This window comes from Panthera onca, chromosome E2, assembly GCF_046562875.1.
Source record: "Panthera onca isolate mPanOnc1 chromosome E2, mPanOnc1 haplotype 2, whole genome shotgun sequence".
Taxonomy (NCBI): domain Eukaryota; kingdom Metazoa; phylum Chordata; class Mammalia; order Carnivora; family Felidae; genus Panthera; species Panthera onca.
Window position 1 is genome coordinate 53,088,219 of NC_138353.1, and position 19,077 is coordinate 53,107,295.

General features: G+C 49.0%; 1 long non-coding RNA gene across 1 annotated transcript in view; it reads right to left on the reverse strand.

Moving 5' to 3' along the window:
• Positions 1–2,079: 2,079 nt before the first annotated feature.
• LOC132690113 (uncharacterized) overlaps positions 2,080–19,077 on the reverse strand; it is a 771,167-nt gene continuing 754,169 nt past the window's right edge. Inside the window, exons 11-12 of the long non-coding RNA XR_013552544.2 lie at positions 15,621–15,797; positions 2,080–3,655 (exon numbers count right to left, since the gene is read on the reverse strand). This is a non-coding gene — a long non-coding RNA (uncharacterized LOC132690113). The remainder of the gene's footprint in view (positions 3,656–15,620; positions 15,798–19,077) is intronic.

The following is a 19,077-nucleotide window of genomic DNA, read 5'->3' on the forward strand; positions in this document are numbered from 1 at the left end:
AAAAAAGAATTTAGTAGAGGCCAAGGATGCGGCTACATGTCATCCAGTGCATGGACCAGCCTCCACCACAGAGCCTGATTAAGCCCCAAACGCCAGCGGGCTGACAAGCTGCTTTGCATGTTTATTTTCTGACTCCTCCACACTTGCTCCCTCTTGCATCCGTAATGTTGAACATCGTGTGGATGCTCGATAAATATCTGCCGGTCCGCGTGCCTGTAGTAACGCTCGATACACAACAATGGTATGAAATGTTTGCTGAGTGAACATCTGATAAGCTCTGTGACTTCATGGCGTGTGACTCTGGTGAGCCATCCAACCTTTGTGAGCGCCAACAACTCTGCTCAACAAAGAATGATCAGACCCACATGTCACTAGGGTCGAGGTTGAGAGACCCTGACTCAAGGACAGTTGGAGGCTGAGCTGAGGCACCCATAGGGCTGGGGCTTGGGAGTGTGGGATTATGTGTGCATGGGTGTGGGATTCGCCAGGAAGCCCGACACTGAGCCTTCAGGAAGATTCCTCATTACCACCATTTGTCTCTTTCCCCAGGAAAATGGCCTCCCGGACGGTGCGTTTGGAACCCGCACCTTTGGGGTGCGGCCTTTGGGGGGACGGCCAGCCAAGTCTTGCTGTAGAATGGCTCACCAAGCCAAGGGGCTGGGACTCTCAGGATGCCAACATCCTTGGAAACTTGGGGCTCACCCTGGGGATACGTGTCCCCAGAAAACCTCAGCCATCCGGTCCCTTCCTGTCCAAGAACATTCGTCAACAACCTGCTTCCTAAGAACATACGGGATCTGCCTGAAATGACTCTGCCTATAAATTCTGCCCCCACAACCACTTGTCAGTGGGAATTCGCTCACGAATCCCCCGTGAACAGGAGAGAGGCTTCACTACCTGAATGCGCTTGCTACCGCTGCTGTCTGAGGCGAGGGATTTGGGGAAGGAAAATAGAAATGAAATATATGAGAAATCTGAGACATTGTTTTAAAACAACGGTTTTTTAGGGTGTTTGATTTACTATTCAACTGTGCACAGCTGCTGTTTGGAAAATAGGACGCGTGCCAAGTGGAGATAGCTGGTGGAGAGGGCTGGGGAGAGCGGGGACAGAAGAATCGACAGTGGTGTTTACACACTTCACGTGTTAACTCGACTCTAAAACAGATCCGGGTGGCTGACCCTTCCGAGAAGCCATTGGCTGGCGTCTCGCTCGGTCGCTAGTCATCTGCTGAACTGCTGTTCCCCCGAACCTCACGTCCTCTTTGTCTTAATTAAAGAGATTTAGAGGACTGCCCTGCCCTCAAAGTGCACATTTTTAATCAGTGCTTCAACAATCACTGCCTCCTTGTTCTCCTAGTTTCTTCACCCTGGCATCAAGACACCCACACATGGACGTGGGAGGGTTTTCCTTAAATTGAGGTAAAACTGAAATAACCTAGGGGCGCCTGGGTGGCTCAGTCGGTTAAGCATCTGATTTCGGTGCAGTTCGTGATCTCACAGTTCGTGGGTTCGAGCCCCGCGTCGGGCTCTGTGCTGACAGCTCAGAGCCTGGAGCCTGTTTCAGATTCTGTGTCTCCCTATCTCTCTGCCCCTCCCCTGTTCACTCTCTGTCTCGAGAATAAATAAACATTAAAAAAATTTATGAAAAACAGTTTGCAGTTCTTTCGGGGAGACACCTAGAAATCGAATTGTTGGCTCATATGGCAATTCTCCATTTAACTTATTGAAGAATCAATCATTTAAAAAATTTTTTAAAAAGTAGAAAATCTTTTTCGTTTATTCATTTTTGAGTTAGAGAGAGCACATGTGCATGAGTGTGCACGTGCGCGCATGCGCGCGCACACACACACACACACACACACAAAGTAGGGGAGGGGCAGAGAGAGAGAGGGAGACACAGAATCCGAAGCAGGCTCCAGGCTCTGAGCTGTCAGCATAGAGCCTGTGTCGAGGCTCGAACCCAAGAACTGCAAGATGACGACCTGAGCTGAAGCTGGACGCTTAACCTAGCCACCCAGGCTCCCCATGTTTTTTGTTTTTTTTAGTTTATTTATTTATTTTGAGAGAGACAGAGACAGCGCAAGTTGGGGAGGGGCAGAGAGAGAGGGAGAGAGAGAATCCCAAGCAGGTTCCACATTGCCAGCTGTGGAGCCCCGCGCGGGGCTTGACCTCACAAACTGTGACATCATGACCTGAGCCGAAACCAAGAGTTGGTCGTTTAACCAAATGAGCCACCCACGCGCCTCGAGAAATCACTAATTTTTTAAAGCTCTCATTGCACAATCGTTCTTGGTGTCCAATCAGCTAATGTGTCCTCCACCCAAGATGAGCCCAGAGTTAATCGCGGGGTCACCCCCAGAGCTGGCTGTCTCCCCAGGACTGAGAAGGCTGCGGAGAGGCAGCTTCGCCCATGGAGTCCTCTTTCTCTCCATCACCAGGATAGTTAACTTGCACTCAAAATGACACCAGTGTTCAATCCCATGAAAACGCTACAGGGCGGGCATCATTCTCCGAATTTTTTAAAACGAAGAAATAGAGATCCAGAGAGATGAATCCCTTGCCCAAGGATACGCAGCTAAGAACTAATGGGCCTTATTGGGTCTAAAGACCTATTGAAGCCATATCATCGCACTCAAAAGACTGTCTGTTTGCTGCCTAAGAAAGCGAAACCCTTCAGAAAGAACCGCCCCCGGCTCCAGTCAACACACGGCTTCCCTTTTTGGGAGAGTTTGATCCACAGATGGACTACGGCCAAAGGGAGAGTTCCTTCAGCCCAGGTGACACAAGAACCAGGGATTTGCTTTTTCTGAAAGGTCGCCGGGTGGTCTGTGTCATCGGGAATGAACCCTTCCCTAACAGTTTCCTGTCCCGAATGTGTCTCTAAGGAGGAAATAGCTGCCTTCATCCTTCCTCCCCATCCTATCCATCCCATAGGGGACGTTCCTTTTAGAGAAGGTGGGAAAAGGACAGAAGAAATCAGCTATCTCTTTCCTAGATGTGCTAAGTTCTTCCTATATACGAACATAATCCTTCCGCCAGGCTCTGTGAGTTTGGCGGGGGTATGGTTTTCATTACGATGAGAAATTCGATGTTCACAGAAGTTAAGAAACTTGCACAAAACATCCCAACCAATAGGTGGAGGAGGTAAGAGTCGCACCGAGAACTTTCTGAATCTAAAGCCTATGGAACATGTGTACTCCTCCAGGCCAATCACCCATCAATCACCTCCTATGACTGAGTGTCCTAGCACCCCGGGCTAGGTGCTTACACACATGGTCTCATTGAGTCTTTGTAAACTTCTGGCTTATACAAAAGGAACTGGGGGCTCAGTAATGCCCAGTAACTTACCCAAGTTCATGCAGTCAACGCAGCCAGCCAAAGACACTTATTGTGGGGCCGCCGGATTCCAAAGTCCTGCCGGGTCCACCCTGTTATTCTAGTTCTTTGTCCCGTGTGGTGCTGAGCTTATCCCAGGATCAGGGGTCAGGATAAATGGCTTCCAAGAAATCCTGCTTGGTTGCATCATAAGTTTCTGACAGTCTCCTCTTCCTCTGACTCTGGTCAACCATTTGTTGTGGATGTAGCCGATTCCCACATTAGGACGGGGTTCTTGGAGGAAAATGGTTTCCAGAATTGCCTGTGGTTAGTGATTTTCCTAAGATGAATTAGAAAGAAAAATATTTGGAAGGGAGGTTAGTTCATCTCAGCAAGAGCTGAGGTATAGCATCTCTGTGTCAGAACGTGGGGGCAGGCAGATATGGAGAAGCATATGTACGTACAGAAGCTCATTATCCACAGGGGTGCCTTCCAAGACCCCCAGTGGATGCCTGAAGCCACGGGCAGTACTGAACCCCCTATAGACTGTTTTTTCCTATTCATAGATACCTATGATAATGCTTAACTTATAAATTAGACCCAGTAAGAGATTGGCAACAATAACTAATAGTAATGTATAACAATTATAGCCATATAACTGCAATAAAACTTACCCGAACGTGGGCTCTCTCACGAAATATCTTCTTATACTGTACTCACGATTCTGCTTGTGATGATGTGAGAGGATATAATGTCTACGTGATGAGATGAAATGAGGTGAATGATGTAGGCATTGTGATGTCCTGGTAGGCTCCTATTGATCTTTTGACAATATTTCAGAAAGAAGATTCTGTATAATGGCGCCCTTCTTCTGTATATGCTCAGGCGTGTGTGTGTGTGTGTGTGTGTGTGTGTGTGTGTGTGTGTGTGTAGTAGTATGTGCACAAATCATATGTATTCAAGTGTTTGTTTGCAAGAGCGGGTCTGTCTGCATATGTAGAGGTGAACGCATTTGAGTGTGCATGTGTATTTCTGAGCACTTGCATAGAGGGGGGCTTACAGGAGAGGGCTTAATGGAAGACAGCAGATGACAACTCCCCACTATGACTGATTCTTGAAGATCTTGGGCTGGAAGAATCATGTTGGGCTCTCAGGGGTGAGAGAGTAAGGCTCTGTGTGTCCACAGGGATCTTCGGGCTGGATGAAGATCGCAGTTTCCTGGCACTGGTGCCCTGGTTCCCTGGCAAGGGTCTCCATCTAGCCTTGGTTCCTCCATGCCTTGCTTGTCACTTGGAACCTCCAGCATCATCTTTGTGCAGAGTTCGGATCTGACCTTCCCAACAGCCCCAGAGTAGGGATCTCCAAGTTCAGGCTGGTAGGGCTCGTCTGGGAGCTCCCTTCACGCGCAGAGTTCCTGTTACCACTTCTGGATTCTGACTCAGAAGTTTTGGTTTGGGGTCTAAGAATCTGCATTTTAACAAGCTCTTGGGTACAGGTGACACAGACCACTTCTGGAGGCTCTCTGGCTTAGAAAGCCTGCAGGGATTCACTGACTTGTGTCCATCTTGAGCGTCTATCTCCCAGAATCTTCCTCTAACATGCTCCATGTTATCACTGAGGAGATCACTTCCTCGAACCTGCGGTGTCCTATTTTGAGTCTGATATTCATTCAATACTAAAATCAGATTCTATTTCCTCTTTTCGCTCAGCAGCTCCGGACACATTGTCAATTGTCTACCTGTTGATGAACCCTCAACGATCCCTCAATGGCCAGTATGGAGGCAGGCCAGGGGTCTAATTGTACACCTCTGCTTTGAAACGAAATGCCCAGCAATGAATGAGAAAATACGTATTGTAGATTATCAAGGGGTTTCTTTTTGTTAAAGTCCGTAGAATCTACTGACTTCAAGGATGTTTTCAACGTTAAAATCCCACCTTGCTAAAAGCATACTCTAGTCTTTCGAGCAAGAATTTATAAACAACAGCGGTGATCTTCTTATCCATTGGAAGCGACTATTTCAACTTCCTGTACAGAATCCTACCTTGGCTAGAAGGAGGTTTTTTGTTTTTCTCCTTCTTCTCCTTCTCCTTCTCCTTCTTCTTCTTTTTCCCTTTTAACCTCTCTAAATAGGTGAAGGTAGGCTGGCTTGCAAAAACTATTTGGCAATCCATTTCTTCATCCTCATCAACCAAATTCTGATTTCATATGGCATTGGAATGCAGACTACAGTCCCTAAAATAGGTGTGTGTGGTGGGGGATGGGAGACTTATTTGACAGTGTTACAAGGAGACAAGCTCGAAGCAAACATTTGACACTCCAGCCCTGGAATGCTGTAAAAATTTAATTAGGTGGATCCATTAGTCATGCCCACATGGAGGTTTCATACGGGACTTACAAAAATACAGGCTACTGAGGGAAAGTTTCAGACCTTCCTGTAAATACCATTCCCCTCATTATTGGGAAATGTGGTCTCGGTGGGACCATTGAACCAGGCTTTGTATTTACAAAATATGGTCAGGACCAGATTAACAGCATGGACTGAAGGGGTTTTTGGATCCAAACAAGGGATGACTTTTTTTATAAGGGAGTTTACCCAGGCCGACTGCTTCTGAGTCAGTTGGGCTGAGAGACGATTTCGGTGCCCACTGCTTTGCCTCACTTCCTGACTTGAAATCTTAGGTATAAAGGTACCAAGAATGGTGCCGGGTGGTAGGCTCCAATGGGATGAGAGTGTGCATTTTTTTCAAGTTGAAAATATGTAGGCAGCCTCCCTAGTTCCAAAATGGGGCATGGTTAATGGGGGGGTTTCATTCAGAAATCCAACTCTGAGATTTCAGGGCCTGGGATACTTATAGCTTGAATTGCAAGCAAACATTTTTAATTTACAAGCACTGTTATTTTGATTTGAAGTCTCTGATTGGTCACTGTGGTCTGGAAGGAGGTAGATGAGGAAGATCCTTCATACGATTAATCGTATGGTGAAATTTGAAAGACACTGAGAATTAACTCAAGACCCTTAGTTCTTCATCAGTTTAAATCAGATACAATTGTTCACGTTGACCATGGGCACTGTTTCTTCAGAAACATTTCAAGTGACTCAGACTAATAGGGTCTAAGCATTCAGCCAACAATGAAAGGGTTTCGTACGGTATACTATTCCCATTCTAGGACCACAGTCCCCTAGAGACTGGCTGTGGACTAACTCTTCTGGCTTCATCTGTATATATTCATGCATGTATTTATGTTATTATTTCAACAAACATGTATGTCTTTACGCTCCAGATTGAGACAAAAAGTTTACTGAGAAGCAGCCCTTGCCCTGGAGGAGATCAGAATCGAACGGGAAGACTCTAGTGACTTTTAAACAAGTAACCACAGAACAGTGTGATGATAATTACAATGCTAAGTGCCTATCCATCAAGGAACTTACCCACATTAATTCAAGTGTTTTTAAAAGCAAGCCAGAAAGGCGGGATTTTAATTTTTTTTATGATTTTTTTCGTGTTTATTTATTTATTTTGAGAGAGACAGAAAGAGTGTGAGTGGGCGAGGGGCAGAGAGAGAGGGGGAATATCAAGCAGGCTCCACGCTGTCAGTGCAGAGCCCAACGTGGGGCTTGAACTCATGCAACTGTGAGATCATGACCTGAGCCAAAACCAAAAGTCGAGTGCTCAACCGACTGAGCCACCCAGGAGCCCCTGATTTTTTTTTATAGATAAAGAAGATGAGACCCAGACAAGCTTAAGAACTTTCTAGATACATGGCTAAGAAATGCCAGAGCTAAGATTTGATTCCAGGACAGTCTAACTCCATTAAGCCGTATTGCCTCAGAGTCTGGGGTCAGTGCAATGATTGAAGTACACTCTTGGAAAAGAGTCAGCAAAGTTTGGGGGTGAGGTGGGTCCTTGAAGGATGATTAGCAGTCTGCAAATTAGACAAATAAAGTGTTTGGTATCTTTCAGGGAAAGCCTGCCACATAGTAACTAGTATTTTCTGGCCATTGTTTCTTACAAATAAACCTCAGTTTAAGATAAAGAATCCTATTTTATATCACAAAAGATACTGTGTCCCTAAAAGTCCCGTGGCTTAGGAAAGTTTTGTAGTCCTCTGTTTTTTCCCAAACTCATTGCACATGTAAAGATTTCAGGCTCAGCTGAATTTGGGAACATCTTAGGAACATGTGAGCAGAGGAAGTACATAGCTTTGGGGAAACTGAGCTCCACTGGGCAGAAAATTAGCGGGTAGGGTGGAATGAGTAACTGGCAAAAAACACAGAATGTCCGTGAGCGAGGGCTGCAGGTTTCTGGATGGCAGGCTATTGTGTTTGTGTTTGGGACGTTCAGGAATCCGAAGAAGTTAGACTGTGAGCCTTGTGAGCTTTTTCACATCTTTGACCCCAGACACTTTTGATGTGAGCTCGGTCGCCATCTTGGTTGCAAGCTCATTGTTTGGGGGACGGAAGGAAAAGAACAGACTCCAGCTTGGTTTCGCCGAGTTTCACTCTTCCAAATTTTCTGGGAATGTGTAAATGTCGATTTATTCTGTCAACTCCTCAGGCTTCTGATTTCTAAATTCAGCCACACGGGACAAGGCTTCTTAAAGTAGATTGGTGAAAAGCAAAACAAGTCTCACATGGTGGCCCCAACACTTGAGATCACTGTCTCAAATTGAGCTCCTCATCTATCAAATTCCAAGCAGTGCCTTCACAGTAAAGAGAAGCTGGACCCTTCCGAAAGGCAATTTTCATCAGCCAGGACAAAATGGCCCGTTGGTCTCTATCCTTTGGTCTGTCCATCTCTGGTGGACGTCTGATATTTGTGTCCATCAAACACTTCTCTTTTCTCTGGGGATCCCACCCCCATCTCCCATTCTCGAACTTTGCTTGGGGCAGACTCCCTAGGTTCCTGGTTCCAGAGGTGATGGCCCTGACCAAATACATTTCCGCAGTATTGGATTCTGGGATGAGCAGCACGCTGCCAATTCAAGCCAAGAAAGCTTCCAGTCCAGAACTATTGAGAACGATTTGGAAAAAAAAGCAGCTCATTCTGTAGGGAAAGTTTACGGCAAAGATGATTTAAGACGGGAGGTTCCAGTGGCCGTATTTCTACCTCAGGGGGATCCATGCAAAGGAGGAAGGCAACACAGGAGTGAGTGAATCGGGGAGCAGCAGGAACCAGTTCCTGGTGACAGTGTTGATAATATCTGGATCCGGGCATGCCAAAAGCCAGCATCACCATTGAACTTTTCAAAATGTAAGCCAGTACGTTGTTTTGGTATGTTCTTAACCTAGATTGCATTGAGTCTCCTGTCACTTACGAGCAAGAGTCCCGACACCGCCTCTATTTAGGGCTCCTCAGGCTGCCTGCAGACGACTTAGAGCACGTTATGACATTCTCAAAATATACAGAAACACTTGTGAGTTCACTTTCATTTAAAATAGGAACGTAGGAGTGGGATGCAAACGTTATTAAATCCAAAAGACAGTCAGAAGGCAGAGAAACGGAGTCAAACTAGGAACCGTTCACTCCACTGTGACCGACTCATGGCTCACTAGGGCTGAGCCGTCCAGTGTGGGAGCCACGAGTCCCACGTGGGGAAGGAGCATTTCGTCTCCGGCTCATTCGAATGGAACGGAAATGAGCCGTGCGCGCAAAACGCACCCTGGATTTAGAACACGGGATGAGCAAGAGAGTGTAAACTATCTCACTAAACACTTTTGCATTGATTACTTGTCCAAGTAAACATATTTTGGAAATATTAGGTTGAATAAAAAAGTATTATTAAAATCACCTTCACCTATTTCTTTATATTTTTTTTTACTTTTTGTATTATGGCTGCAAGGACAATTTTAAACGATATATATGGGGCACATTACATTTCTACTGGACCGTGCTGCCCTAAATGTGGAATTGCCACGAGATTCCACTTTAGGCTAACCAGAAATTCTGCACTGGACACTCCCGCCCTGGTTTTCTTGATCTTGAACTAATGGGGTTGACGGTGTGGGAAGAAGATGTGGTTCAAATCATTCTTCACAGTACAGACCCTCTCTCTCCGAAGCAGCCCCCAGATTCTTCCCATAACTCCTCTTTTCTAGGCCAAACACTCCATGTTCAACAATCACTTTTCATAACCTGCTTGCCTCACTTTTCTCTGGACACCTTCCAGTTTCCCAGAGATCCTCTTAAAATACGGTGCTCAGCATTCTCCCTGGCCTCCTATCGGTAGTTGGGGCACTGAGGTTCTCACCTCCCCACACTAGACACCATATTTCTGTTAATTTGACCCCTCTGCTATTACCATCTTTGGAAACTGAGGCTTCTACCAGTGGTTCTCAAAGGAGAATCCCCAGACCAGCAGCATCAGCATCACCTGAGAACCAGTTTGAAATGCAAATTCTCTGGCTCCACCCAGGACCCAGATCCTGAATCACAAACTCTGGGGGGTGGGGCCCAGCAATCTGTGCTTTAACAAGCCTTCCAGGGGATTCTCATGCATGAATGAGTGTGAACTATACTGGTTTAGACCCAACACCTTCTACAATCTTCTGCCTGTGAGCCAGATTTCCCATTGTAATGGTTGGGGTTTGTTTTTGAACCATAATGCAGGAACTTGCCTTTGTTCCTGGGGGTGCATCATAATGCTGGGCCACAGATCTAACTTGTCTAAACCTTCTGGAACATAGATTCTGCCATTTCTCCCTGCATCGTGTGAACTGCACACGGACAACGCTGCCTTTCGTCTGTAGGCAGAGCTCTGATGTGAATGTTGAACAACACAGCCTTCAAATCAGGATCACGTTTCCCTCCATGCCTTGGGTCACGCCGTTCCCTCTGCTTCGGAAATATGTTTCCGAAGCCCATCTCCTTCACCCCCCCGATGGGCTTTCCTGCCTCGCTCTACCAAGATCCGCAGTATTTTCACTTAGATGTCACCTCTGTCAAGAAAATCAGGTTCGGGGGTGGTCATTCGAGCCTCCTGCACCGACAGCTATGAGTGTTTGAGTGACTTGTCTTCTGGAACGCTGATTCTCTACAGGCGCTGCTCTGCTCCCAGGGGCAATTCTGCAGCGCTGATTCTCTACGGGCATGGCTCTGCTCCCAGGGCCGGTGGCTGGACACATTTTTGGGGGTCACAACTTGGGGATACTACTAGCATCCAGTGGGTTGAGGCCAGGGATGCTGTTGAACATCCTAGAATGCATCAGTCAGGTCCCCCAACAAAGAAGGACGTAGCTCCCCACATCGACAGTGCTGACGTTGAAAAACCTGTCCTAGACTCTAAGTTCTGTGTCCCTTTTACTAACCAGTTTTAGCCCCAACAGAATGAATGACCCAAAGGGAATGCCGAATGTCTCGAAGGAAGAGGTGACATCTCCCTTGCTGGGAAGGTGAGAAAAACCAACCAAGGCAGGTTGATAACTCCCTGTTTTAGGAAACAACTTGCCTGGGGGCTAGTATGGTTGAAGACATACAGAACTCGTTTTTCATCAATAGATAAACCTGATTTACAATGAGTATACCCACTGCTGATTCATACTTGGGCTTGTAAGGTGCTCAAAAGCCACTAAAACATTTCTCGGTCTGTAGGTTGCCTGAGCACCTCTTTTTGCTATCCTATTGCCCTATTAATGTGTCGAGTTATATTTATTCACCGTGTGGACTTGGGCAGCTTAATCTCTCCAGGCATTAGTTTTCTCAGAATGGGTATAAATACACCAACACTTCCCGGGGCCTGGATACGAGGGTGAAGTCAGATGGAGTTTGAATGTCCTGAGCATGTATGCATATGGCTTGGTCTGGAGCAATCCCCTCCTCCTGGGAGTGACGATTTCACATTTAATCCCTCTGGCTATCCTGTGGGTCGTGAGCAGGTACTGTATACTCTTAATTTAAAAGACAATGACTCTGAAGTTGAGTCGGCCCAACTGGCTGGATTTTATCCAGCTTTCCATCCATGAAAACATCTTACTGGTGTCTATAATTGATTTTGACTGACGTAAAGAAACTTTTTCTGCCATTGACAAAGCTTTTCTGAAAGCTTCTCAAATGTTAAAAAGGACGATTTTCCAACCATCCAGCATGAGGATCCACACTTTTGCATCCAAGGTTGGCCGTGACTCCCAGACATCTCCAGTGGCGTGGGCTCACAGACGGGAGAGCAGATTCCCGTTTAAAGTGATGATACTTGGGGCGCCTGGGTGGCTCAGTCGGGTAAGTGCCTGACCCTTGATTTCGGCTCAGGTCACGATGTCACGGTTCGTGGGTTCAAGCCCCGTGTTGGGCTCTGTGCTGACAGCTTGTGCTTGGGATTCTCTCTCTTCCTCTCTCTCTCCGTCCCTCTCCGACTTGTGCTTTCTCTCTCTCTCTCTCTCTCTCAAAAATAAATAAGAAAACATTTTAAGTGATGACGTTTGAACTCTTGAAGGAAGCCAGCAAGCAGGGATGGGGAATTCCGTGCTAGCAGTGAGGCCTGAAGGCCTCACTGGAGCCTTCTCTGTGCTACACTTCCAACCAAGCTCGCTCTGTAGAGACCACATCCACTTGGAGCCTCATGGAAGCTGCTCTCCTGCGCTCTGCTGGGGGAAGAGCCCTGCCCGAGCGTCTCCCAGGGGGAGGCAAGGCCTGGGAGCCAGTGAGTCATTCTGTCTTGGCACAGAGTCCCCAGGGCTCTTGGGGGAAACAAACAGACTTTGTTGAAAGGAAGCCCTCCTGCGTATGAATGGCCACCAGTCAGCTCTTTGGTGGAGCCCTATAACCTGCTCCTGCCCCTTCTTCCCCTCTTGGCCCGGAGAAACCACAGTGGCTTGGGGGAGGGGGTGGACGCTTGAAGGTCAGACCTCTGTTGTCAGCCTGGAACAAAGACCCAGGCCCTGGCCGAGAGACATTTCCTGGGGCCCGAGAAGGGGCCCCTGCTTCTGACCGAGTTTTAGTGGCCTCACCATTGCTTGGCTAAGAGGACAGTCAGGCTGGACACCTCCTTCCCGTCATCTCTCTTCCGTTAGCTGGGTGGCGGTCAGGCATCTCCCTCATGTTGCAAGTGCTCTCCCTCCGGGAGCTCACTTCTGTGATGTTTATTCACCTTTGTTGCAGGAATTTCTCTGCCCGACACACAGCTTTATTATGTAATGCCACGGGGGGAATATTTTCCTCTCTTGGCAGCTGTATTGAGAATTTCTTATGAACAGACACCCACTCTTAGGAGAGAAGAATATTCAAATCGGTCTGTTTGGGGATCGGGGAGGGAACCGATCTTCTTGGGCCTGAATGGGAGCAGGCCGAGGCAGCCGGGGACAGGCTTGTGTCTCACTCCAGAGAAGGAAGGAAGAAGGAAGGGTAGAAGCGTGGGGTTACTGCCGGCGTGGTGTCCTAAAGCCGTCCGTGTGCCCCTGTGACCCATCCAGTCCTGGGATCATCAACCTTTCAGTAAAGGCCCCGCGCCCGGAATGTTTCAGATGAGTGGGTTTCTTTCAGAAATCCCTTTAAGATACATGCTTCTTGTTCAGCTGGATGAGGGTGACAAGCCACGTGAGCTCAGAAGCTGGCAGAAACAGGAGGCGATAGCTCTTGGGGGAATTCGCAGTAAACTGCGGGGACAACTCTGGGTTTTTGAAAATCCGTGGAATTCGGGTTTGGACTAATTTTAACTAAATGTGCTAGGAGTGAGGGCTGTGGATAACATCTGACTCACACTGTCAATGTCCCTGGGCTCGCCTTCACTGGTACCCACGGTTCTCTCCTCCTCTCACAAAGAGGAGGGGGCTGGGGCTCCATATGCTGAGGCTCACTGCGATCGAGGGCACGACATGGTCTCCGAGGAGGAGGAGAAGGAGGAGGCGTGACCCTGTTTATTAGCTCCTTGGAGCAGGGAGAGGGAGCCGGGACAACGTGGCAGGTGTGCGGGAAGCCCTTCCCCTCATTAACCCAGATGGAGGTCACGGCTCCATCCCGGCTGCTGCCAGGAAACAGCGGCTTGTCAAAACTTCGGGCGAAACGCAAGGTTCCAGCTCATTGGAACCCAATTCCGCGATGAGCGCGGGCAGAAGAGGGAGCTGTGCTTGACTAGCCCCAGAGAGGCCAAGCAGATGTCGTGCGAGACCCCTCTCTGCCAAGCTCCAGCACTGGCTGGGCTCATCACCCAAACAGGGCCCCGGGGAGAGCAGCTGATGAGGGCCTCGCCGTGCAGGGAGCCACGGAGCCCTCGGCTCTGCCCCCTCCCCCAGGGCGGCCTGGCCCCCTGCCAGCTCAGTTAGGAAAGGAGGCCGGGCAGCCAGTCGTACGTGGGGAACTCCTGCAAGAGACCCAGCAATGCTTTTGGACGGCGTCCAGCCGTCACGGGCCGCAGGGACTTCAGCCGGGGCGGGGCCGGCCGGGAGACAGAAGCTGGGAACACGGGCACGCTCCCCCCGCCCCGGGGAGAGAGGTGGACATAAACTGTGAACTCCAAAAGCAGGTCTCTTAGCTGCTCTGTCTGCAGTGGCTTGGAGAGCGATCACGGCTTCCCTCGGGCCGAACAAGTGCTTGCCCTGGAACCCAGACACATTCCGGAAAGCAATGAGGGATCTGCACGCTGACACGCGCGCCCATGTGTGTGTCTAAATGGTGTGAGCGCCTGTTCCGTACGGCCGTGCGTTTGAGCGAGGGCAGACCGGTCACCGCGTGAGAAGGGTGCGGTCGGTTGCGGCGTGTACACACGGACAGCGGGGGTGCGCTTTTCTTCACGTGCCTGTGTGCGTCGTGTTCTGCGTGTGCGTTGCCTGACCGTACGTGAGCCTGCATGCGCACGGCCAGTGTGTAGGTGCTTCGCCGGGTGTCTGTGCGCGCATCTGGCCACGTGGTCAGCCGTGCCTTTGTTAGGGTACGTGTCCTCTGTGTGCGGAGAGGTTCCTGGACTATGACGTGTGGGCGTGCCGACCACAGGCCCCAAATGCATGCGTCATTCTAGCTGGTAAACTGCGTGTACGTCCAATGGGTGTGCACGTCCCGTGTGTGTGTACTTTTTATAAAACCCCTGCATGTGTGTGTGTGATGTGTGTGTCAGTTGTGTGAATGCATGGGAGAGAAAAGGCACAGCGCTGGAAACGATGGGTGGCCCATCCAGCCTATCCACAGCCATCTCTGGACATCGAAGCCCCCTGGCACGGCACGTGGGGTTGGGCCCCAATGGCTCACCTATCCCTCCTCCAGGCCAGCCCCGTTGCCTGCCATGCCTGGTGGCCCCGTAACTCCCTTTACTCCATTTCTTAAACCTGCTTATAGTTCCATGCCCTTGGGCCTCTGTTCGTGCTGGTCCCTCTCCTGGAACGCCCCTTCCCTTTTCTGTCATCTTTCTGCCACTTACTGATTGTTTCAGATTCGGTTCAAGGGTGGACACATCTAGGTAGCCTCCTTGATGTTGAAGCTGATCATTTCCTACTTTGTCTCCCAACTATGAACGCAAACACACCTCCCCAAAAGCACCTCTGAGGTTCTAGGCACTTGTTTGCCTGCACATGTGTTTTCCTGTCCAAGATGGTGACCCCCGGGAGGAGGGAGACCGGGCTGGCTACTGCTCCCTGAGCACTAGGGCATTCCAGACCTTCTGCTAGACCTACTCAGCCACATGGCAGTCCTGTTAGGCAGGTGACTTTGTTCTCACTCTAGAGATGGGGTCGCTGAGGCTCTCTGAAAGGGTCATAGATCTCGTAAGTAGCTGGGCAAGAACTGAACCCTATATCTGACTCTGGGGCTCAAGTATTATACTGTTACACCATTCCTACTGAAGAACTTATTCTTCTGATCGATTGACTGATTCATTGATTCCAGAAATATTTATTGAGCGCTTGCCATATACCGGTTGCTGTTCTGAGCTCCTAGAATACAACCCCAAATTGCCTCATGGAGCTTGAATTGTAGTTCTGGTTGACCCCAGGAGGCTGGGATGGATGGTGTGTGTGTGTGTGTGTGTGTGTGTGTGTGTGTGCGCGCGCGTGCATTCTATCTTTGAGCCGGAGTGTCCCAGGATCCAAGGTTATCTCAGAAGGAGATGCCCTGAAAGATTAGTCGTGCAACTGTGGAGTGGAGAAGATGAGAAACAGATCATCAAATGCCCACATCCTACTGCCCGGAACCTGTGAATGTATTAGGCTCCATGGAAAAGAGAAGTTCAGGTTGCAGATAGAATTAAGGTTGCCAAGCAGATTTTAGGATAGGGAGATTATCCTGGATTATAAGGGTAGGGCCAGTGAAATCACAGGTGTTCTGAAAAGCGCCAGGGAAGACAAAAGCAGAAGGCGTCAGGATGACACGGGAAGGACAGGACTCACCGTTGCTGACTTTGACGGTGAAGGCCGGGGCCGGGAGCCAGAGCATGTGGGCAGCCTCTAGAAGCTGGAGAAGACGAGGAAACAGATTCTTCCCTGAAGCCTCCAGAAGGAATACAGCCCTGTTCCCAACTTGGCTTCAGCCCAGTAAGAAGCATGTTGGAATTCTGACCTCCAGAACTGTAAGACAATGAACGTGGGTCACTTTAAGTTTCTCGGAGGTGAAATATTAATGGTGGCCGCAAGAAATGGATACAGGAGCCAGGGTCTCAGGTCGGGAGACACGGGTTGCATCAAAATAAAATCTGGATGCAAGCTTCGTGAGCTAACGGCATAATAAAGGGTGAAGGATGTTGAGTGAGAAGCGCCAATGAGCAAGTTCCAACTGTGTGAGAGGTTGATGGCCACGGTGCATGCACACCGAGCGTCTGGGGGGCCTTGACTTTCACTCAGCGATAGATGCATTTCCTCAAGCTAGGGACAGCTGCTTAAAGGAACAGCATAGCCTGCTATTCCTGCTGCTGGTTTCAGGAGAAGAGTGAGACCCACTGGGGACTGAGGCAACGGTTCCCATGACAATGGGAACGCGACCCCAAACCAAAGCTCCCAGAAGCTCTGCAAGCAAGGCTCTGACGATGGGGAGCCTCAGGCCTTGTCCCAGAAGAAGGTCATTCTGACTCCAGACCGAGCTGCTCCACTTGGACGGCATCCCCGCTATCCAAAAAGCCCCGCGGGCCAACGGGCAGCAGCATCAGCGGCATCAATGGCAAAAAAATGAATAATTACATATTTCCTTCTATGCTCGTTGTTGGGGGCTGAGAGAAAGGGCCACAAATAGGGCTCCAGGAAGGAAGCTCATGAGGGAAAACTGGACCAAAGCTGAGCAATGACTGGGGGTGGGGTGGGGGGGGGTTCCATTACTGCAATTAGCACACTGTATAAACAGCACTTACGGGCTCTATCTGGGAGTTTGTGGTAATCCATCTGAAATAGACAACTATTTTATGCAGGGAGGAATGAGGGGGACTATTTCCAAGTCAATTTAATAGTCTAGTCTGCAAACAATCCCCTTCCTCCTTGTTCACGCTCTCCCCTTCTCTCCCCTTCTTGGCTCAGAGCCGCGTCCCCTCCTCACAGCTGTGCTCACTTGAATGGTAAATCAAGCCCCCTAAAAACCTGGCATGTGGAAATCTTTCAGCATCCTCGGGCTGTCTTTATCCCACGGTGGGGTTTTGCTGGGCTTCTCCTTTCTCGCTCACAGACAATCAGAACTGGACTTGTCCTCTCCTCTGTGACCTTCTGTCTTGCAAACAGGAGGATGGGTTTGCCGTAGGGGAAGGTGTCTCTGTAAGGAGTGAAGAGGTCCCAGGAGCTTCTGACCGACACCTTCCTGATTCTTCTCATGCTTCTGAGGGCCTGCCAGGGTGCGTGTTTGTGTGCAGCTCCCGAATCTCTTTCTCTCAAGAAACCCGGCTGAGGGTACGATTTTGTCATCCAGCTGCTCTCTGGGTAAAGCAATTTGGCTCAGAGCTGGGGAAATTCCAATTACCAGACTCTAGAAACTGAAATATTTTATACCTTTTTCTAGCAACCTATTCTGTCTCTCTGTCTTGCTCGTCTACCCTCCCTTCCACCATCCCCCCTCTCTCTCTCTTTTCTGTTTTGGCTCTTTGGGCAGAAATAGCCAAATATTGTCATGAAGACATGTTAACCAAGTTAAAAAATATATATCACCTTGGCAGTATAAATAGAACAGGGGCATGGTTTCCCTGATCTGTCCCCCATCTTTGTGTCTAGGTAATTTGGGGTTATACACATTTTCTTTATAGAGATTTCAAAACGTTGAAAACGAATGCCCGAATTTTGACCCATTCATTGTTAGCAACTCAAGGGATTTTTTCTGGAGCACCAAAATGCCACATAGAGGGTGGTGGAAAAGATGGAAATTGTTGTGACAGTCAAATCCATCCCCAAACTTTGCCAAATGTCTCCTGGGGGGGGTGGGCACGGTGACCCCTGGTCGACAACCTCTGTCATCACGGAATGAATTTTTACAGCAATCCTACAAGTTCAAGGTTTCACTTCAGAGTAGTGAATTGTCTTGCCTGAGACCACCCAGGCTTTAAGAGTCTAGGTTTAAGTTCCTATCTCAGGCTCTTTCCAGAGCTGTGCAGCTGCCTGCCCCACGGACTGTTTCCGAAAATTCCACATGGCCTGAAGTGGGGGCGGCCCATCCTGGGTGCTGTCTAACGGACACAGCCCAGTAGAGCTCCATTTCTCAGTGCACAGAGGGCTTCTAGATCTGGCTGCAAAAAAAGAACAACACCGTCTCTGTTATGAAGAAACCCACAGCTTGGAGAAAAAAAAAAAAAAGCAGGGACACGTCTGATTCATCAGGATGACTCATACCTGGGATCACTTCGCCTCGACTCGGCTTCCCGTGGCCTGTCGCGACTTGTGAAGGGCCACGGTGAGTTGAGGAAAGAAAAGTCCCTTTTGAATGTTGGGGATGGATCCACCCGTCTGGGTGCAGAGAGAGCTCGGTGCAGCCATCAAGATAGCTTTATGGGGGACGCAGAATCAAACTGCAGGGAATCCAGCGTGCAGCGCTTGGGAGGTCCTTAGAAGTTTCCAAACCCGTCCTGGCCAGCCCACTGTGCCCCTCCATGGATGGCTCACGAACCTGGAGCCGTGGCCAGCTACAGCATACAGGGGAATGTATTCAATAATTTCTTAGCAAGACCGGAGCTCGGGGGGGAAACGGATCTTCAGGTGCGGATACGGTGGTGATTATCCTGGCGAATGCACCAAGCTGCGGAGTTCATCCCTTTACACATAAACCCTTGTCACCACCGTGATTACATCAGGCCTCTGGGAAGCCATGTGCGCGGCCCTCTATTATCTGTTGATAGATTACTTGGTAATCACACTCATGTCGTTTTCTTGAGGACAAGAGGGTGTAATCTTCCTGCTTCGTGGGTCTCCCATTTCTTGGTGCGCAGCTAATCCCCATCCGGCTCGCTGAGTGACTGGGTTGACAGAGGAGCCGGTGAATTTCCACCAACCCCATTAGGGGTCTTTGTGCCCCTCCAGCAGACGGTTGCCCAAATTCCACCCATTAAAAAAAAGAATGGGCTAATTAAGCCTGCCAGCCTAATTTTGTGCTTTCTAATTTTGCCCTTTAAATGCATCATAATTATCAGATGCAAAATACATTTTCAAATGCAGAGCCACTGACGGGTGTATTTTTAAATGTGCAGGGCTAAGACGGGAGTTAGCAAAGAAGCAGGCAGTATTTTTAACTTGCATCGGGGCAGGAAAAGGCCATTGCCTCACCGATTCCTGCCAGTGTATTTGGAATGAAAACGGCACTTATTCCTGTGTTACTGAAATGGATGTCACTGTAGTGCTGTGCCCCGCAATGCTGCTGGGTGCCATGTCATTTGGGGTGCACTTGGAC